The sequence below is a fragment of the Pseudophryne corroboree genome, chromosome 4 (genome assembly GCF_028390025.1).
Source record: "Pseudophryne corroboree isolate aPseCor3 chromosome 4, aPseCor3.hap2, whole genome shotgun sequence".
In the NCBI taxonomy this organism is placed as follows: Eukaryota; Metazoa; Chordata; class Amphibia; order Anura; family Myobatrachidae; genus Pseudophryne; species Pseudophryne corroboree.
In genome coordinates this window covers 845,998,625-846,021,335 of record NC_086447.1, presented here as the reverse complement: position 1 = coordinate 846,021,335, position 22,711 = coordinate 845,998,625, and the positions used below count along the sequence as shown (strand labels likewise).

The 22,711-nt window shown below is 49.1% G+C and overlaps 1 long non-coding RNA gene across 1 annotated transcript in view; it reads right to left on the bottom strand.

Moving 5' to 3' along the window:
• The window catches only part of LOC134911823 (uncharacterized), a 69,703-nt gene extending 49,565 nt beyond the window's left edge, over positions 1-20,138 (bottom strand). Inside the window, exon 1 of the long non-coding RNA XR_010176873.1 lies at positions 19,959-20,138. This is a non-coding gene — a long non-coding RNA (uncharacterized LOC134911823). The remainder of the gene's footprint in view (positions 1-19,958) is intronic.
• Between the last annotated feature and the right edge of the window lie 2,573 nt (positions 20,139-22,711).

Here is a 22,711-nt window from a genome sequence, read left to right as displayed (position 1 = left end):
AGCAAATTTACTTGGCGCAGTCGCACTGCGGACATTGCGCATGCGCATTCGCGACTAATCGGTCCGTTGCGAAAAAAAAATAACGAGCGAACAACTCGGAATGACCCCCACGGCCTTTTGTGGGCGTTTTTCGCGATGACCACTTCCAGCCTCTTACATATGCTGAATTTTGGACAACCTTCTCTGGTGCATATGGAAAAACTATGCGATGTTCCGGTATTTGCGTATGGTGGTTATGTGATCACATTGCGCATTGCGATGCTTTCTCTATTTCTGCAATGGGCATTTTTTCTCTATTTTTGAGTGGCAGCTACTTGATCGCAGCAACTGCTTTTTAGCAAGGTTAGCGATCCAATCTGAATACCTTTGTAAGGATTGCACATCAAATTTGTCTAAAATTAACATCTTACAGTATGTTTTAAACGAGTGCGTATCATAGGGTCGACTGTAACTAGGTCAACAGTCATTAGGTCGACCACTTTTGGTCGACTGTGACTATGTCGACACCCGAAATAGGTCGAGGCGGACATCAGGTTGACATGAACAAGGTCGACATGGAAAAAATAGGATTTTGGTACTTACCGGTAAATCCTTTTCTCCTAGTCCGTAGAGGATGCTGGGGACTCCAAAAGGACCATGGGATATAGACGGGATCCGCAGGAGCTTGGGCACACTGAAAAGACTTAAGACTGGGTGTGAACTGGCTCCTCCCTCTATGCCCCTCCTTCAGACCCCAGTTATAGGAACTGTGCCCAGGAGAGACGGACATTTCGAGGAAAGGATTTTTGTGTAAACTAAGGGCTACAAACATACCAGCCCACACCACAAGCATACCGTACAACCGGAGTAACAGTAAACCAGACAACAGTATGAAACAACAACAGCAACAAGCTGAAACCAGAAATACACAACCAGGGGCGGATCCAGAACAAAACAACAGTGGGGGCACCACGATAGGGAAAGGCGGGGGGGGGGGGGGGGTTGGTATTTTGTGTGAACTCCTGGGATGGTGGGTGTGGCCTCACAGGGAATTCTGTAATCACAAGCCACAACCTTATTTCATCTCGCTGGGGGCATGGAGTACAGGCTTCTCCCTGTCACTATGCCAGCAGAGCCGGCTTAAGACCATGGGGGGCCCGGGTCACTGGAGACAGTATGGCCCCTAATAAAGAGAAGGTGTGTACATATATATATATATATATATACATATACATACACATATATATATATATATACACACACACACACACACACACACACACACACACATATATACACACACACACACACACACACACACACACACACACACACACACACACACACATATATACATACATATATATATATATATATATATATATATCCCTCCAATGGCGGCACTCCGAACGGATAAATAAAGCTCATAAAAACTGCATGACTGTGCAACGTTTCAGCTCATTTATTGAGCTTTTTTCAAGCAGGTAACATGATATAAATTAACTCACCTCGTTTAAATACCCTCCACCAGTGCACTAATGGGACGCCGGTCCCTGTGTCTGGTCAAACCATACAGCAGCTTAATAAAACTAAAACGTCCTCCCCAAGCAGCACACGCGGACCTGCTGCCCTGCACTCCCGTCCCCACTGCAGCACAGCGGCCACACAGACAGGACAGCTGAGCTGAGCGACGGCTCAGCTGTCCAATAATGTATGAATGAAGCAGCCTGCTGCTCAGTCATTGGCTGGGCACGCAGGCTGCTTCATTCATACATTATTGGACAGCTGAGCCGTCGCTCAGCTCAGCTGTCCTGTCTGTGCGGCTGCCACTGTAGTGGGGACAGGAGCCGGGGAGCGCAGCACCGCAGATCGGATCGGAAGAGAGATCCGATCTGTGGTGTGGCAGGGGGAATTGGGGTACATAGTGATCCTAAATGACAGGGGGGGGCACATGCCTGGGTGCCCCCCCCCCCCTGAATCTGCCACTGTACACAACCCGTGTATAAACTAAGTGAACCTACAAGAGAGCACTGCAAGAAACAGTCTGCACTGGGACGGGCACCCAGCATCCTCTACGGACTAGGAGAAAAGGATTTACCGGTAAGTACCAAAATCCTATTTTCTCTTACGTCCTAGAGGACGCTGGGGACTCTAAAAGGACCATGGGGTTTATACCAAAGCTCCAGACCGGGCGGGAGAGTGCGGACGACTCTGCAGCACCGACTGAGCAAACGCAAGGTCCTCATCAGCCAGGGTATCAAACTTATAGAACTTAGCAAAAGTGTTTGAACCTGACCAGGTAGCCGCTCGGCAAAGCTGTAAAGCCGAGACGCTCCGGGCAGCCGCCCAAGACGAGCCCACTTTCCTGGTAGAATGGGCTTCCACTGACTTCGGTACCGGTTACCCGGCCGAAGAATGAGCCTGCTGAATCGTACTACAAATCCAGTGTGCAATAGTCTGTTTTGAAGCAGGATGACCAATCTTGTTGGAAGCATACAGGACAAAAAGCGCCTCAGTTTTCCTGGCAACAGCCGTACGGGCGACGTAGATCTTCAAAGCCCTCACTACATCCAGAGACCTTGGAACTGCCACAGCAGCCGTAGCCACCGGTATTACAATAGGTTGGTTAATGTGAAACGAAGATACCACCTTTGGTAAAAATTGTTGACGAGTCCTCAATTCTGCCCTACCTGAATGAAAGATCAAGTACGGGCTCTTATGAGATAAGGCCGCCAACTCAGACACTCGCCTGGCAGATGCCAGCGCCAACAGCATGACTACCTTCCAGGTGAGAAACTTCAACTCAACCTTACGCAAAGGCTCAAACCAGGAAGACATGAGAAACTGTAAGACCACATCAAGATCCCATGGGGCCACAGGAGACACAAACGGAGGATTGATATGCAAAACTCCTTTCACAAACGTCTCTACCTCTGGGAGGGCAGCAAATTCCCTTTGAAAGAAAATAGACAGTGACGAAATCTGCACCTTGATGGAGCCCAACTTCAGGCCTGCATCTACACCAGCCTGCAAAAAGTGGAGAAAACGCCCCAAATTAAATTCTTCCGCAAGAGCCCTTTTAGTCTCACACCAGGAAACATACTTCTTCCAAATACGGTGATAATGCTTCGCCGTAACCTCCTTCCTAGCCTTGAGGAGAGTAGGAATGACCTCCCCGGGAATACCTTTATGAGCTAAGATCTGGCGCTCAACTTCCATGCCGTCAAACGCAGCCGCGGTAAGTCTGGAAACACGCATGGACCCTGCAACAACAGGTCCTCTCTTAGAGGAAGCGGCAAAGGATCTTCCACAAGTAATTCCTGAAGATCCGGATACCAGGCCCTTCTTGGCCAATCTGGAACTAAGAGAATCGCCTGAACCCTTGCTCGCCGAATGATCCCCAGTACCTTTGGAATGAGAGGAAGTGGAGGGAACACATACACCGACTTGAACACCCACGGAGACACCAGGGCGTCCACCGCACTGGCTTGGGGGTCCCTTGACCTGGAACAATACCTTGGGAGCTTCTTGTTGAGACGAGACACCATCATGTCTATGTCCCCAACGCTTTGTCACTTCTGCAAACACCTCTTGATGAAGAGCCCACTCTCCCGGATGGAGATCGTGTCTGCTGAGGAAGTCTGCTTCCCAGTTGTCTACTCCCGGAAGGAAAACCGCTGCCAGAGCGCTCACGTGTTGTTCTGCCCAGCGAAGGATTCTTGTGGCCTCCGCCATTGCCGCTCTGCTCCTTGTGCCGCCTTGAAGGTTGATATGTGCCACCGCTGTGATGTTGTCTGACTGTACCAGGACAGATCGACCTTGAAGAAGGCTTCTCGCCTGTAGCAGGCCGTTGTAAATGGCTTTTAACTCGAGAACATTTATGTGGAGACCCGCTTCCTGGAGCGAACATCTCCCCTGGAAGTTCCTGCCTTGGGTGACTGCACCCCAGCCCCGGAGACTTGCATCTGTTGTCAGAAGTACCCAGTCCAGGATACGGAACCGGCGTCCCTCTAGGAGGTGAGACCCTTGCAGCCACCACAGGAGGGAAATTCTGGCTCTTGGAGATAGACTTATCTTCCGGTGCATGTGCAGGTGAGACCCAGACCATTTGCTCAGCAAGTCCCACTGAAACACCCGGGCATGAAACCTGCCAAACGGAATACCTTCGTACGTCGCAACCATCTTCCCCAGAACCCGCGTACATTGATGGATGGACACAGTCTTCGGCCTCAGAAGTTCCCTGACCATCGACTGCAGTTCTAGAGCCAAAATCATGCCCAGAAAAGACAGCCGGGTGGTCGGAATCAACTGAGATTTTGGCAAATTTAGCACCCAACCCAACCGTGCTGTCGTAGCACCGACAGCACCAAATCTACACTCCTTAGCAACCTTTCCTTGGACCTCGCCTTTATCAGGAGATCGTCCAAGTAGGGGATAATTGTAACCCCTTGCTTGCAAAGGAGAACCATCATTTCTGCCATGACCTTGGTGAAAACCCTCGGGGCCGTGGAAAGGCCAAACGGCAACGTCTGAAATTGGTAATGAGACTCCTGTATCGCTAACCTGAGGAAGGCCTGATGCGAAGGAAATATCGGGACGTGTAAGTAGGCATCCTTTATGTCGACTGACGCCATACAATCCCCCCTTCTAGGCTGGAAATCACAGCTCGAAGAGATTCCATCTTGAACTTGAAAACTTTCAAGTATGGATTGAGGGATTTTAGATTCAGAATCAGTCTGACCGAACCGTCCGGTTTCGGCACCACAAATAGGCTCAAGTAGAACCCCTCCCCCCATTGTGACGGGGGAACGGGAACAATGACCCTCTGTTGACACAATTTTTGTATTGCTGCCAGCACCAGCTCCCTGTCCGGAAGAGACGCTGGTAAGGGCGAAACGAAAAACCGGTGAGGGGGCACCTCCCGAAACTCCAGTTTGTATCCCTGAGATACAATCTCTAGGACCCAAGGATCAAGGCCTAATTAAATCCAGACCTGACTGAAGACTCGGAGACGGCCCCCCACCGGTCCGGACTCCCCCAGGGCAGCCCCAGCGTCATGCGGTGGACTTGGTAGAGGCAGGGGATGATTTTTGGTCCTGGGCGCCTGACACGGCAGGCGACTTCCTACCCCTTCCTTTACCTTTAGAAGCGAGGAAGGACAAACCTTTTCCACGCCTGTATTTATTGGGACGAAAGGACTGCATCTGCTGATGTGGTGCCTTTTTGTGTTGTGTGGGAACATAGGGAAGAAAAGAGGACTTACCCGCCGTCGCGGTAGAGACTAGGTCCGCCAAGCCGTCCCCAAACAAGACATTACCTTTGAAGGGTAAAGCTTCCATAGCTCTCTTGGAGTCGGCATCCGCATTCCATTGATGGATCCACAACGCCCTCCTTGCCGATATTGACATGGCATTGGCTCTTGATCCCAAGAGACAAACATCCCTCGCCGCAGCCTTCAGGTAATCTGCAGCGTCCTTGATATAACCAAGAGTCAGAAGAACATTATCTTTATCAAGGGTATCCATATCAGCAGCTAAATTCTCAGCCCATTTAGCAATAGCACTACTCACCCACACCGACGCCACTGCAGGCCTGAGCTATGCACCCGTATTAGCGAAAATGGACTTCAGAGACGTCTCCAGCTTGCGATCCGCCGGATCCTTGAGAGCTGTCGTGTCAGGAGATGGAAGCACCACCTTCTTAGACAAACGAGATAGAGCTTTGTCAACATTTGGAGACGACTCCCATTTTTCCCTGTCATCAGAGGTGAAAGGATACGCCATGTAAATCCTCTTGGAAATCTGCCACCTCTTATCCGGCGACTCCCAAGCTTTTTCACAAAGAGTATTCATTTCATGAGAGGGGGGAAACTTCACTTCAGGTTTTTTCCCTTTGAACAAACAAATCCTTGTTTCCTGCACCGCAGGTTCATCAGAAATGTGTAAAACATCCTTTATAGCCACAATCATGTACTGAATACTCTTCACTAAACGTGGATGCAAAGCAGCCTCAGAAAAATCGACCTCAGAATCAGAGTCCGTGTCGGTATCAGTATCTACCACTTGAGTAAACGGCCGCTTTTGCGAGCCCGATGGGGTCTGTACCTGAGACAAAGCCTCCTCTATGTACTTTTTCCACACCTGCGTCTGTGACTCAGACTTATCCAACCTCTTTGATAAAGAAGCTACATTCGTATTGATTGTACTTAGTAATGTGAGTAAATCAGGTGTCGGCTGCGCCGACAGGCCTAAATCCAGACCCACAACCGCACCCCCAACAACCTCCTCCGGTGAATCACATTCAGCCTCAGACATGCCGACACGTTTAATCGACACACCGACACATGCTCAGAATGTCTCAGCTAGGGGACAGGCCCATAGTGAAGCCCAGATAGAGGACCCAGAGGGAGTATGCCAGCCCACACCCCAGCGCCTATATATCCCTATAAGGGATATATATGACCAGCGCTGCTTGAAATAATAATAATAAATGCACCACACTGTGCCCACCCCCCTGAGATATCACCCCGTTACTTGCGAGGAGTGATGGAGGTCCCGGCCCAGCATCTCCTTCAGCCGCGTGGAGGAGAAAAAGATGGCGCTGTGAGCTGCGCGCTAAGCTCCGCCCCTTCCCAACGAGCTTCAGCGCGCCAGATTTGAAAATTCTGAAAATGCCGGCGGGGGCTGAGAAACGGTGCCGAGGCACCGAAAATGCTTCTGCCAGCTTCCCGGACCCCAGTAACCTTCTGCCCAGCCCCCCCCCCCCCCCAGCGCCCTGCACCCTGTGAGTGCCGTCAGTGGTCGTGTGTGGGAGCATGGAGCGCAGCGATACCGCTGCGCTGTACCTGGTCACCGAAGTCTTCTGCCGTCCTGAAGTCTTCTGATCTTCTCATACTCACCCGACTTCTTTCTTCTGGCTTCTGTGAGGGTGTGACGGTGTGGCTCTGGGAACAAGCAGCTAGGTGCACCAAGTGATCGAACCCTCTGGAGCTAATGGTGTCCAGTAGCCGAGAAGCAGAGCCCTTAAACTAAGAAGAAGTAGGTCTGACTTCTCTCCCCTCAGTCCCACGCTGCAGGGAGCCTGTAGCCAGCAGGTCTCCCTGAAAATAGAAAACCTAACAAAAAGTCTTTTCCAGAGAAACTCTGTAGAGCTCCCCTAGTGAGTGTCCCATCACTCCTGGGCACAAAGTCTAACTGATGTCTGGAGGAGGGGCATAGAGGGAGGAGCCAGTTCACACCCAGTCTTAAGTCTTTTCAGTGTGCCCAAGCTCCTGCGGATCCCGTCTATACCCCATGGTCCTTTTGGAGTCCCCAGCATCCTCTAGGACGTAAGAGAAAGGTCAACGTGAGTTTTATTTTTAAAATGTTGTTGTAGTTTTCTTCGTAAAGTGACTGGGAACCCCAATTAGTGCACCATCTTGCTTCAGGCAAGGTGCCTCGGTCCGTTACCGATGTGCTCGGCACAGGTTACTATTCCCAATCATAGTCCGTAAAGTATGAAAAAGTTCAAAAAATGTTTTGTTTTGTTTAAAAAACACCTCATGTCGACCTTTTTTCATGTCGACCTTGTACATGTGGACCTATTGACTATGTCGACCTATAGTCTATGTTGACCTAATGCATGTCGACCAATAGTGTTTGACCTAATGACTGTCGACCTAAGTGTGGTCGGCCTAAAGACCGGATACCCTTGTAAACAGCTTTTCTCCACTCTGCCTTATACATCAGCCCAATCAGACTGCAAGAAAAGTTTGTTTCTACTCACAGGTTAACAATGACCCTCATTCCGAGTTGATCGCTCGCTAGCTACTTTTAGCAGCCATGCAAACGCATAGTCGCCGCCCATGGGGGAGTGTACTTTTGCTTTGCAGGTGTGCGAACGCGTGTGCAGCCGAGCAGGATGAAAAAGTTTTTTGCCGTTTCTGAGTAGCTCTGGACTTACTCAGCCCTTGCGATCACTTCAGTCTTTTTGGTCTCGGAATTGACGTCAGACACCCGCCCTGCAAACGCCTGGACACGCCTGCGTTTTTCCAAGCACTCTCAGAAAACGGTCAGTTGACACCCATACACGCCCTCTTCCTGTCAATCTCCTTGCGATCGGCTGTGCAAATGGATTCTTTGTTTAATCCAGCGCCCATCAACGATCCGCTTTGTACCCGTACGACGCGCCTGCACATTGCGGTGCACATGAATGCGCAGTAGTAACCTGTTCGCTGCGCTGCGAAAAAACGGCAGCGAGCAATCAACTTGGAATGGCCCCCTAGGGGTGTGGTATTGAAAGTCGACAGTAACTAGGTCGACAATGTCTAGGTCGACCACTATTGGTCGACAGTAACTAGGTCGACAGGGTGTCTAGGTCGACAGGGTCTTTAGGTCGACATGTTCTAGGTCGACAGGTCAAAAGGTCGACATGAGCTTTTAATATTATTTTGGTGTCGTTTTCTTCGTAGAGTGACCGGGAACCCCAATTAGTGCACCGCGTCCCCTCGCATGGCTCGCTTCGCTCGCCATGCTTCGGGCATGGTGCCTTCGCTCCGCTACCGCTTCGCTCGGCACAGATTACCGTTCCAATCGTAGTCCACGTGGATCGTTAAGTATGAAAAGGTTCCAAAAAAGAAAAAAATTGTGAAAAACTCATGTTGACCTTTTGACCTGTCGACCTTGAACATGTCGACCTAAATACCCTGTCGACCTAGACACCCTGTCGACCTAGTTACTGTCGACCAATAGTGGTCGACCTAGACATTGTCGACCTAGTTACTGTCGACTTTCAATCCGGATCCCCATTGTTACAATGATTGACAATGTTGCACTTGCAAAAGTACTGCTAATCTTGCATGGTCTTGGCAGCACGCAGTGATCTCGTTCATACTAAATGTAAGTAGTGCATCTCTGGAAGCTAATGGCTTATTATTCAGTGCTTTAACTGGGGCTACAGAGATTGCACAAATACTGTGGAAACAGCTTGTTTTGCAAGTGTAAAATGAAAGAACATCAGGGAAACAGCTACACCCGCTTCAATTAATTACACTCAGGGCCCCTTGCTGATGAAATATACAATAATGCAGGGAAAATGTACTGCTGACGACAGAGGAGGGAAGAGGAAGAGGGGAGTAGACGCTCAAAACATTAGATAATTCAAATACCTAGGGGTCTATTCGGGTGTGGTATGGCTGATTGATGGTCTCCTGACCGCCGGTCAGCATACCGACTACGGGATCCCTGCGGGGAGGGTCGAGTGCAGCAATCCCCTTGCGGACTCGCTGCACTCGCCATGCTACGGTCTTGGTGGTGACCTGCAGTCGCCACGGGTTCTATTCCCACTCTATGGGTGTTGTGGACACCCACAAGTGGAAATAGTCCCTGTTGGTCAGCATGTCGGGATAGTGAGGGGGCGGGATTTTGGGGGAGGTCATGTGACCATCGGTCTGCTGACCGCCGGTCACATGAATACCACCCGCAGTGGCGCAACTAAAATTTTTTCTCCCCCAAGCCAAAACATTCTCTGCCCCCCCCCCCCCCCCCCCCCTATAATTGCCACTAGTAAAGTGATGAATCTGCTGCAAAAAGTGGCATGGCCTTGCTGAAATGGGCGTGGCTTTGCATAAAGGGGTGTGGTATTGCAGGAAAAGACTACCTTATACCCTAGTTTTGCAACCTGCACGCCCAGACGTTGGCCACCACAGGAAAAAAAAATACTGCCATAAGACATCCATGTTACTGCCATAACACGCCCATGTTGCTGCCTTAAGACACCCATGTTACTGCCATAACACGCCCATGTCACTGTTATAAGACACCCATTTCACTGACATAACACGCCATTGTCACTGCCATAAGGCACCCATGTCACTGCCATAACACCTCCTCTTTTTGCAATGACTTCAGGTCACCTCCTAGTCTCCACCCTAAAATGACCCCCAGCATAGCGATGTTGTACACATATGTGTATGGCGTCACACACCATGGATCATGCGTGTGCAGGAAGGGTGTTCAGGACTTTGAACATGAGCACTGCTTTTACCTCTGACTGCATCTTTCTCTGAGCTCAGGACAGGTGACTGTAAGTGATCATGTATGGCTTTCAGGAAATATAAGCAGACACAAAATAATGAAGACAAAGAGATATATCTTGTTAGACAGAAGGAGACTAAGAAGATAATCAGATGTGCAAAGGCACAAGCTGAGGACAAAATGGACCAGACAGTGGGTAAAGGAGGCGAGACTGGGAGTCTTGTTGAGGGAGACAATGAAATAGCAGATCATCTTAATAACTATTTTTGCTCAATATTCACTACTGAAAGAGAGGGGATGGGGCCACAGTTAAGTTGCAGGGATATTCAGGAAAATGAAACAAGTACATTTACAGACGAGAAGGTCCTAACAGAACTCTCAAAGCTGAAAGTGGACAAATCTATGGGGCCAGATGGGATGCATCCAAGGATACTAAAAGAGCTTAAAGAGGTGCTGGTAGCACCATTAACAGAATTATTCAACCAGTCACTAGCTACAGGAGTAATTCCAGAGTACTGGAAAAGAGTAAACGTAGTCCCACGGCACAAAAGTGGAAGCAAGGAAGAGGCAAACAACTACAGACCAGTGAGTCTTACATCAGTAGTAGGGAAATTGATGGAAACACTCTTGACTGAGTTGTAGATTATCTAAAATCCAGCATTTTACAGGATCCCAAACAGCATGGATTCACCTACCCTGCTAACCCTGCACACACTTCTGTACCCTTACCCTCCTAACCCTGCACACACTACTGTACCCATACCCTCCTAACACTGCATACATGACTGTACCCATACCCTCCTAACCCTGCACACACTACTGTACACATACTCTCCTAACCCTGCACACACTACTGTACCCATACCCTCCTAACCCTGCACACACTACTGTACCCATACCCTCCCAACACTGCACACACTACTGTTCCTATACCCTCCTAACCCTGCACACACTACTGTTCCCATACCCTCCTAACCCTGCACACACTACTGTACCCATACACTCCTAACACTGCATACACGACTGTACCCATACCCTCCTAACCCTGCACACACTACTGTACACATACTCTCCTAACCCTGCACACACTACTGTACACATACCCTCCTAACCCTGCACACAATTCTGTACCCATACCCTCCTAACCCTGCACACACTACTGTTCCCATACCCTCCTAACCCTGCACACACTACTGTTCCCACACCCTCCTAACCCTGCACACACTACTGTACCCATACCCTCCTAACACTACATACACGACTGTACCCATACTCTCCTAACCCTGCACACACTACTGTACCCATACCCTCCTAACCCTGCACATATGGGTGTAGTACGGCTGACCGGCGGCCTCCTTACCGACACCGGGATCCCTGCAGCATACCGACGACGGGATCCCGGCGGGGAGGGGCGAGTGCAGCAAGCCCCTTGCGGGCTCGCTGCGCTCGCCACGCTGCGGGCTCGGTGGCGACCTGTGGTCGCCACGGGTTCTATTCCCACTCTATGGGTGTCGTGGACACACACGAGTGGAAATAGTCCCTGTTGGTCGGCATGCCGACCATCGGGACAGTGACCCGTCGGGCTGGTGGAGGAGGTCATGTGACTGTTGGTCAGCTGACCGGCGGTCACATGAATACCACCCGCACATACTACTGTTCCCATACCCTCCTAACACTGCATACACGACTGTACCCATACCCTCCTAACCCTGCACACACTACTGTACCCATACCCTCCTAACCCTGCACACACTACTGTCCCTGTATCACTTACTGTACAACATATTACACATTACATTTAAAAATATTAAACATTGTAAAGAGACATGTCAAGAGGACACATTTGTAGGGGTACTCATATTTATAGTTGCAGGGGGGTCATCGAACACTCTAGCACCAGCCCTGGCTGGATCTATCCACCAATCAGAGTGCTGACACTGTATGGAAGCATGTGGAGAGAGTGCGAGGCACCGCAGGAGGGGTAAATTATAATTTTTTTATTTTGTGTATTCCCATGACTGGGTGGGTAGGGTACCCAGTGTATTGCTTTGCCCAGGGTCTTCAATTCTATTAAGACTGCCCTGGTCATGGGCGTGTTTCATCATGCGACTGTGTTTTTGTGTCTTTCACAGCACCGCCGTCACAGTGGACATTTTTAAAGAACGTTACCTGGGAGACTCTGTGCCAGGCTGGAGGAGTTGATGGAGGAGTTGATGTTCGTCTGATGGAGCGCCAATGGTGGACTGATCTGATCCACAAACGCACTTAAGCAATACTCAGATAACAAAAGTGGGCATCGCCCAGTCCGTCGCATGGAAGAACACGGGGAATGCTTATACTGGGAACGGAATATATTTTCTCACTTGAGAATCTGTGACAAATCTCAGCTGCGTATGATCTGTGTACGCCTCTGCATCCGGCCCCTAGTCACTTGCTACATGAGTTACAGGGGGATATTAATGTGTGAAAGAAAATAACAACTGCCTGTGACTAGACGTAAGTACATAAATCTCTACAAGTGGATGACTTGTCAGACGGTGATGTGTTTCACAGAGGAATTCTCCCTATGGGAAAACAAATTGTCCAATCTAATTTCTTGCAGAAAGCAGTGACCTGGATAAGAACATGCGTGTGCTAAAAATATCTTGGCATATCATGTAGTGAAATCTGTATGAACAATAACCCACAGCACATGGGGCTCAATCAGAAATCCAATTCACTGACTTACTATGGTCGGAACTGAAAAAGGCTGCAAGAGATAGCATGCAAAGGACATAGAATTTGCAATATGAAAAGGAATATATTTTCTTATACAGGTTGAGTTTCCCATATCCAAATATCCGAAATACGGAATATTCCGAAATACGGACTTTTTTGTGTGAGAGTGAGATAGTGAAACTTTTGTTTTTTGATGGCTCAATGTACGCAAACTTTGTTTAATACACAAAGTTATTAAAAATATTGTATTAAAAGACCTTCAGGCTGTGTGTATAAGGCGTATATGAAACATAAATGCATTCTGTGCTTAGACTTGGGTCCCATCGCCATAATATCTCATTATGGTATGCAATTAATCCAAAATACGGAATAATCCGATATCCAAAATACTTCTGGTCCCAAGCATTTTGGATAAGGGATACTCAACCTGTATATAAAATTCACTGGTCTGTTTTTCCAGTTATACATTCGCACACACCTGCACTGTTTGGGATGAGACCAATACTAGGTGGTCCAGTTGTATCCTACCAGAACTTTGACCCAGGGAGCCTGTTCTTGGTCTTTCACTGGATGGATATGAATTAAAACATGACAGAGTGGTAATATTAGATCCCAGAAGATATACTACGGGTTTGGGGTCCTGCTTGGACCTTCTGTTAGAGTTCACCGGGGTACGGTCATTAAGTCAACAGCACTTAGGTCGACCACTATTGGTCGACATGGTCGATAGGTCGACATGGTCAATAGGTCGAAGTGGTCAACATGTTCTAGGTCGACATCGATAAAGGTCGACATGAGTTTTTATTTTTTGCATTAGGTCGACATGGTCAATAGGTCGAAGTGGTCAACATGTTCTAGGTCGACATGGAAAAAGGTCGACATGAGTTTTTAATTTTTTTTAAAAATTTTTTGAACTTTTTCAGACTTTACGCTCCACGTGGGCTACAATTGGGAACGGTAACCTGTGCTGAGTGCAGCGGTAGCGGAGTGAGGCACCTTGCCCAAAGCATGGCAAGCGAACACGGTGCACTAATTGGGGTTCCCGGTCACTTTACGAAGAAAACAACACCAAAAACAGTAAAAAAAACTCAGTGCTTATCGACCTAGTACATGTCGACATATTGACCATGTTGACCTATTGACCATGTCGACCTACTGCATGTTGACCAATAGTGGTCGACCTAAGTGTGGTCGACCTAATGACCCATACCCGTGTTCACCAGAGAGAGCCTGTTCTGGGCGTTCCACTGGATGGATTTGGATGAAACATGTAACGAACTGTAATAACTGACAGAAATAACCATAATTCAATGACCTGAAAGAACTGACAGAAATGGAGGTGGGAAGGTAAAAAATATAGTGCACCCAAAAGCCTTGGCATAGCAACATTGATAACAAAGGGAAAACTTTACACCCATCTCACAATGTCAGTGATTATAAAACTGAACAGAGAGCAAAGCTGGGGATTAGGGCTACTGGCGACACCTCCCCCAAAAAACGACACTTGGCAGCCACCTCATGGATGTGTTGGAAGAGCTGCTAAGCTGCAAATTATTTTTAAAATGCTGACAGTAACATTCAACTCATTGATAACTTAATAACTTGAAGATTTAAAATTGCAAAGCCGGGTACTTCAGTTTGTACTGTACATACATTGCGAGATGGGCGTCAAGTTTTCCTTCTGTTATCAATATTGCTATTCCAAGGCTTTTGGGTACACAATATGTTTTGCCTTCCCACCTCTAAACTAAAGTAGGGTGGAAAAAACTACAGGGGCTATAGGTGGTCATTCCGAGTTGATCGCTCGCTAGCAGTTTTTAGCAGCTGTGCAAACGTTATGCCGCCGCCCACTGGGAGTGTATTTCAGCTTATCAGAAGTGCGAACGAAAGCATTTTTTTTGTGCAGTTTTAGAGTAGCTCAAAACCTACTCAGCGCTTGCAATCACTTCAGACTGTTCAGTTCTTGTTTTGATAGTCACAAACACGCCCTGCGTTCGCCCAGCCACGCATGCATTTTTCCTGGCATGCCTGCGTTTTTTCGAACACTCCCTGAAAACGGTCAGTTTTCACCCAGAAACGCCCACCTCATGTCAATCACTCTGCGGCAGCCAGTGCGACTGAAAAGCTTCGCTAGACCCTGTGTGAAACTACAACGTTCGTTGTAATAGTACGTCGCATGTGTGAATTGTGCCGCATACGCATGCGCAGAAGTCCCTTTTTTTGCCCCATCGCTGCACAGCGAACGAATGCAGCTAGTGAACAACTCGGAATGACCACCATAGAACTGGGAAGCCTGTATATGGGCAGCCTGTATACTGTATGTACCATACTTTTATGGGTACCTCATTATGGGGTACTAGAAGTACATATATACTTTAATGCTGTCCCAGTTGGAAAGTTCAAGAAGGAAGCCTATTAGAAGCATCCTTGAAATGTATAAGAGGCTACAACAAAAATGATACTTAATAACTCTGCTCATTAAAAAATATACAATGATTAGAAAACGAAAAAACATCAATTTCCATATGACCACATGCTCATTCTGCCACCCCATGATTCCCACTGAGTATCCATACACATTTAAATAGCTATAAAAATCTATTTTTGCTACACCTCCACAATCTTGGTCTAGCAGGAATCTGAGCTCAAAGAAAATGTTAATGCAATCTCACAGGCTTCCAGCTAGAAAAACAGTGACTGCTGTGAACCATATGCATAAACTCTTAAAATTAATAGATACACAGATTAGGAGTAAAACTAGGATAAAAACAGCGGACAAGGACATATAAAAGAAATCATGGGTTCCTGACGCCAGAAAATACAAACCTAAAATGTTGAATTATAAAGTAAGTAACAATGGGGGTCATTCCGAGTTGATCGCTGGCTGAAAATGTTCGCTGCGTTGCGATTAAGGAAAAGAAAAACTGGCACTTTTGCACATGTGTATGCAGCACAATGCGCACGCGCGACGTACTTTCACAACGGCTGATGTATTTTCACACAAGGTCTAGCGAAGCTTTTCAGTCGCACTGCTGACCGCAGAGTGATTGACATGAAGTGGGCGTTTCTGGGTGTCAACTGACCATTTTCAGGGAGTGTCCAAAAAAACGCAGGCGTGCCAAGAAAAACGCAGGGGTGGCTAGCCGAACGCAGGGTGTGTTTGTGACGTCAAATCCGGAACTGAATGGTCTGAAGTTTTGTAGCCGCTCTGAAATCCTTTCGTTCGCACTTCTGCTAAGCTAAAATACACTCCCAGAGGGCGGCGGCTTAGCGTTTGCACGGATGCTAAAAACAGCTACCGAGCGATCAACTCGGAATGACCTCCAAAGACAGATCCTGGACAGGTTCCTGTAAATATCTGCTCATAGGTAGGGTTGTCCCATATAGAGATGTACGAAACTCCAGAAATTTTATTAGCACCTGCCACCAATTAGCCTAAACATTGACGCAAATTTGGAGATCACTTTAAATTTGATGAATTGTACTTTTTAAGGAGGACTGGCTCGGATCACTGGCCATTTCTAAAATTCAAAAGTTTGTGTAGAGTGGAAACGGTTTTGCGCCCTTCCACAAAGCATGTGAAGCTCTAAAATTGTGCACTTCCACCTCTTTCTACAGGGATATTTACTAAGCCATGGAGAGAGCTAAAGTACCAAGCTAATCAGTTCCTAGCTGCCATGTTGCAGGATGTGTTTGAAAAATGACAGCTGGTTGGCTGCTACTTTTCTCTCTCCAATTTATCTCTCTCCAGGCTTCAGGGAACAGAAAGTCAACAGGACCTGCAGCTGCAAGTGGTGCTAGTTGGTGATGTGTTGCCTCCTGCTGCATTAACATGTTAGTGCTATCGCTGATGCTTCTATGTAGGCAGCAGCGAGATCCAGGACAGTAGAGAGCCTGGCTTGGCCCAGGTCATTTTCAGGGGGCGTGGCCTAATCACAGGAGGCGTGGTCAGGTGGGTAGCGCCATCTACAAAAGCCTATGGGCGTCTTTTTATCTTTCCCCTTGAGAGTGATCTAATGTGATCCATCCCAGCACCCTCTGCAGCACATGTGGCACTTGACGCATGATAGACGGACTACCAGCAGTAGCGGCTCTTGCCACGGGCAAGCAGGCTTTTTGCCCGGGGCGCCGCTACCCTGAGGGCGCCGCCGTGGCAAGAGCCACTACTATTATCCTCCCTCCTTCCCCGCTCCTCGGCTCCAGGCCCCCAGCTGCAGCGAGCGCCTAGTGTCAGTGCGGCGCTGCTATGGGAGAGACGTCATTACGTCTCTCCCATAGAGAGGAGCCGGCGCCCGGAGACAGCAGAAGCAGCAGCAGCAGCAGCAGCGGTCCGGAAGCAGGAGCGAGGCTGGTAAGTATTGGGATTTTTCTTTTAGGGTTTCAAAGCGGCTACAGGGGGCACAACTACTGGGGGCACATACAGGGGGCACAGCTACAAAGGGCACCACTACTGGGGGCACATACAGTGGGCACAGCTACAAGGGGCACATCTACAGGGGGCACATACTGGGGGCATTGCTACAGGGGGAACAGCTACTGGGGGCAAATCAACTGGGGGCAAATCAACTAGGGTCACAGCTACAGTGGGCACTACTACATGGGGCACTGCTACAAGGGGCACAGCTACAGGGGGAACAATTACTAGGGTCACAGCTACAGTGGGCACTACTACAGGGGGCACTGCTACAAGGGGCACAGCTACAGGGGGAACAACTACTAGGGGAACAACTACAGGGGGCACTACTACAGGGGGCACTGCTACAAGGGGCACAGCTACAGGGGGCACTGCTACAGGGGGCACTGCTACAGGGGGAACAACTACTAGGGGAACAACTACAGGGGGCACTACTACAGGGGGCACTGCTACAGGGGGCACTGCTACAAGGGGCACAGCTACAGGGGGAACAACTACTAGGGGAACAACTACAGGGGGCACTGCTACAGGGGAAACAGCTACTGGGGGCAAATTAACTGGGGCACAGCTACTGGGGGCAAATCTACAGGGGGGCACAACTACTAGGGGGCACAGCTACAGGGGGCAAATCAACTTGGGCACAGCTACAGGGGGCACAGCTACCGGGGTCACAACTACTAGGGGAACAACTACAGGGGGCAAAGCTACAGGGGAAACAGCTACTGGGGGCACAGCTGCTGGGGGCAAATCTACAGGGGGGCACAACTACTGGGGGCACAGCTACAGGGGTCAAATCTACTGGGGGCAAATCAACTGGGGGGCACAACTACTTGGGGCAAATCTGGGGGCACAGCTACTGGGGCATAACTGTGGCCATGACCCTCCCCTATGAAGCCACGCCTCTGTTTTGCCGCAGGGGGGGGGGGGGGCACCAGTGGAAACTTTCGCACTGGGCGCCACAAGAGAACTGTCCTTTGATGAAATATTCATGTAAATGCCGATATGCAAGCAATGAGTGGCGGGATGCACCGCATTCATAATGCAATGCATGATGCATCCCGCCCCTTGTGTCCGCAGGTACCCATGCATCTGTCATGTTCCCTGCAGGCTGCAAACAATTACAGGTTGTGCATCAGTGATTTAAAGAACTCAATATCAATAGTAACGTTAATTTTTTTTTTTTTTCTTTTTTAAACTTACATCTGTTATAAACTCTGAATTGCATATGTCTGGAAAAGTAAAGGTCACCCAAGAACTCACATTAGAAACATCTCACCATTTATTAGAGTTTTTCTGTTTTGAAAGCCTTGGAGATACTTAAATGTCACAGTGGGCTCTAATGGATGCTGTTACAGCACAAAAAAAAGAGTCAGTATAAACTGGAACAGTTAATGTCTGCACGATGTCCGTGACATGACAGGACGTACACTTAGGAATAGAGAAATACCACACATCTGCAGTAATTGCAGAACAAATACATTGAGGGTCCATTGAAAGAGAAATAAGCGGGATCGTACCTGAACCATTTTATCGTGACACCTGGGGGCCGATTCAATTGTTTTTTCCCGCAGCTACCACTAGGGGGACCAAAGCGGAGCCATCCAATAGTTTTAGATGCTCGGTAGCTGTGTGGATGGCATTTCTTCCCACAGCCTTCTGAGGTGTGAGAAGAAATGTGCACTAAGGGGGTAATTCCGAGTTGATTGCGGCAACAAATTTGTTAGCAGTTGGCCAAAATTATTTGCACTGCAGGTCTGGCAGATATAACATTTGCAGAAAGAGTTAGATTTGGGTGGGGTGTGTTCAAACTGAAATCTAAATTGCAGTGTAAAAATAAAGCAGCCAGTATTTACCCTGCACAGAAACAAAATAACCCAAATCTAATTCTCTCTGCACATGTTATATCTGCCCCCCCTGCAGTGCACATGGTTTTGCCCAACTGCTAACAAATATGCTGCCGCGATCAACTCTGAATTACCCCCTAAGTCAGCACTTTGGCCATCCAAATGAAAATGACACAGATGGGCTGATACTGCATTAGTGCAATGTTGTAAGCAGGCAGCATCGCCTAGATGGAAAAGTGGCTGCATTTAACTCAGAATGAGGTCCAATGCATTTCTTCAAAGTAAGTCTGCCAAGTTGCACGGGGCATAAGAGAGTATGATTGCGATAAGAAGAAATCCTAGGTTATTTGATTTCATGTATATTACGTAGAGATGAGCATTATGGATTTAAGGAAATCCGAACTGCCCCGAAAATTCCAGGATCTGAGGCAATTTGAGCTGGGGGATCGGATCTGCCCGGCTGCCAATTTCAAATTCCTACTGAAATCAATGGACTGACTGCTGTTTGGCTGAGAGCGCTGTCTCTCACGGTTCGCAGCCAATAAGTGCTTCCCCATTGACTTCAATGGGCACATGGAGCAGGTCAGGGTTTGCAGAAAATGGTGGACACCAGCTGCGCTGACAGCACACCCGACACTGCTATTACTGCTGGCAACCCTGCACTGAGAACACTGCTGGCACTCCTGCACTGCCAACAATGTCGGCACTCCTGCACTGCTAACATTGCCAGCACTCCCGCACAGAGTACACGGTTGGCACCTCCACACTTCTGACACCCCCTCACTGAGGACACTGCCGACACCACCGCACTCAGTGGCGTCATGAGGTGGGTGCGGCCCGCACCCGGGTGTCACCCTTCAATAGGGTGACACCAAAACGAGCCGCGCACTCACACGCACCCCCAATCCCCTGACATGAGAAACACTGGTCCACGGCTGAGACCATACCCCCTCCTTCCAGGCCCCGCCTCCTAAAGTCCGACACTCTCACCTGTTTAGTGAGATCAGCAGGCAGCGCAGTACAGAGCCGTGCAGGCAGTGCAGTGGCCGACCCTCCCCTTTCCTCCAGAGTCCGGACACTCTCTCCTCACTCGGGTCCTGAGCCTGACACACACAAGCTCCGCCTCCCACACTATACTACAGGAGGAAGGAGCTCCTGGTGATGTGCTGCATGATGCCAGCCAGGTAACTTCTATAAATGCTCCATGATTAGCAGAATCGATTTATGAGGTGTGTGTGTATGAGGCTGAATGTGTTAATGGGCATTGGGATGTAGAAATTGTTGGGTTACTGAGTGTTAGGTGGGGGGGGGAGCTAATTGGGGCTGTGTTAATGTAGTATGGGTGCCGCTTGTGACTGTAGTATGAGTGCTGTGTGAGAGTAGTATGGGTGCCAATGTGTGAGTGTAGTATGGGTGCTATGTGAGAGTAGTATGGGTGCCAATGTGTGTGTAGTATGGGTGCTGTGTGAGCGTAGTATGGGTGCAGCTGTGTGAGTGTAGTATGGGTGCTGTGTAGTATGGGTGCCGATGTGTGAGTGTAGTATGGGTGCTGTGTAGTATGGGTGCTGCTGTGTGAGTGTAGTATGGGTGCTGTGTGAATGAAGTGTGGGTGCTGTGTAAGAGTAGTATGGGTGCTGTGTAGTATGGGTGCTGTGTGAGCGTAGTATGGGTGCCGGTGTGAGTGTAGTATGGGTGCTGTGTGAGCGTAGTATGGGTGCCGATGTGTGAGTGTAGTATGGGTGCTGTGTGAGCGTAGTATGGGTGCCGCTGTGTGAGCGTAGTATGGGTGCCGCTGTGTGAGTGTAGTATGGGTGCCGCTGTGTGAGTAGTATGGGTGCCGCTGTGTGAGCGTAGTATGGGTGCTGGTGTGTGAGCGTAGTATGGGTGCTGCTGTGTGAGTGTAGTATGGGTGCCGCTGTGTGAGTAGTATGGGTGCCGCTGTGTGAGCGTAGTATGGGTGCTGGTGTGTGAGCGTAGTATGGGTGCTGCTGTGTGAGTGTAGTATGGGTGCTGCTGTGTGAGCGTAGTATGGGTGCTGTGTGAGCGTAGTATGGGTGCCGCTGTGTGAGAGTAGTATGGGTGCTGCTGTGTGAGAGTAGTATGGGTGCTGCTGTGTGAGCGTAGTATGGGTGCTGCTGTGTGAGCGTAGTATGGGTGCTGCTGTGTGAGAGTAGTATGGGTGCTGCTGTGTGAGCGTAGAGTGGGTGCTGCTGTGTGAGCGTAGTATGGGTGCTGTGTGAGCGTAGAGTGGGTGCTGCTGTGTGAGCGTAGTATGGGTGCTGTGTGAGCGTAGTATGGGTGCTGCTGTGTGAGCGTAGTATGGGTGCTGTGTGAGCGTAGTATGGGTGCTGCTGTGTGAGCGTAGTATGGGTGCTGTGTGAGTGTAGTATGGGTGCTGCTGTGTGAGCGTAGTATGGGTGCTGTGTGAGTGTAGTATGGGTGCTGCTGTGTGAGCGTAGTATGGGTGCTGTGTGAGCATAGAGTGGGTGCTGCTGTGTGAGCGTAGTATGTGTGTGAGCGTAGTATGGGTGCTGTTTGAGCGTAGTATGGGTGCTGCTGTGTGAGCGTAGTATGGGTGCTGTGTGAGCGTAGTATGGATGCTGCTGTGTGAGCGTAGTATGTGTGTGAGCGTAGTATGGGTGCTGTGTGAGCGTAGTATGGGTGCTGCTGTGTGAGCGTAGTATGGGTGCTGTGTGAGCGTAGTATGGGTGCTGCTGTGTGAGCGTAGTATGGGTGCTGTGTGAGTGTAGTATGGGTGCTGCTGTGTGAGCGTAGTATGGGTGCTGTGTGAGTGTAGTATGGGTGCTGCTGTGTGAGCGTAGTATGGGTGCTGTGTGAGCATAGAGTGGGTGCTGCTGTGTGAGCGTAGTATGTGTGTGAGCGTAGTATGGGTGCTGTTTGAGCGTAGTATGGGTGCTGCTGTGTGAGCGTAGTATGGGTGCTGTGTGAGCGTAGTATGGATGCTGCTGTGTGAGCGTAGTATGTGTGTGAGCGTAGTATGGGTGCTGTGTGAGCGTAGTATGGGTGCTGTGTGAACGTAGTATGGGTGCTGCTGTGTGAGCGTAGTATGGGTGCTGTGTGAGTGTAGTGTGGGTGCTGCTGTGAGGGAAGCTTTATGGGAGCTGAAAGGGTGGGTGGATGAATGTGCTAATGGGTGTTTGGAGGAGGGATTGATAATGAATTGGGGAGAGATGGGGTAATGGATGTACGTGGATGGAGTGCTTCAGTAATGGGTTCTTGGACAGGGATATGTTTGCGGTTGCTGTGTAGGGGAGATTAATCAGTGCCACCACCAAGTACATCTAATGCCACCTCTAAGACACCACATGATACCACATATCCCCACATGTCACCACCAAGATGCCACATTTCACCACAACACCACAATTCACCACATGACACCACATTTCAATACATGATACCCCATATCCCCACATGTCACCACATGACACCACATTTCAATACATGATACCCCATATCCCCACATGTCACCACATGACACCACATTTCAATACATGATACCCCATATCCCCACATGTCACCACATGACACCACATGTCAATACATGATACCCCATATCCCCACATGTCACCACATGACACCACATTTCAATACATGATACCCCATATCCCCACATGTCACCACATGACACCACATTTCAATACATGATACCCCATATCCCCACATGTCACCACATGACACCACATGTCAATACATGATACCCCATATCCCCACATGTCACC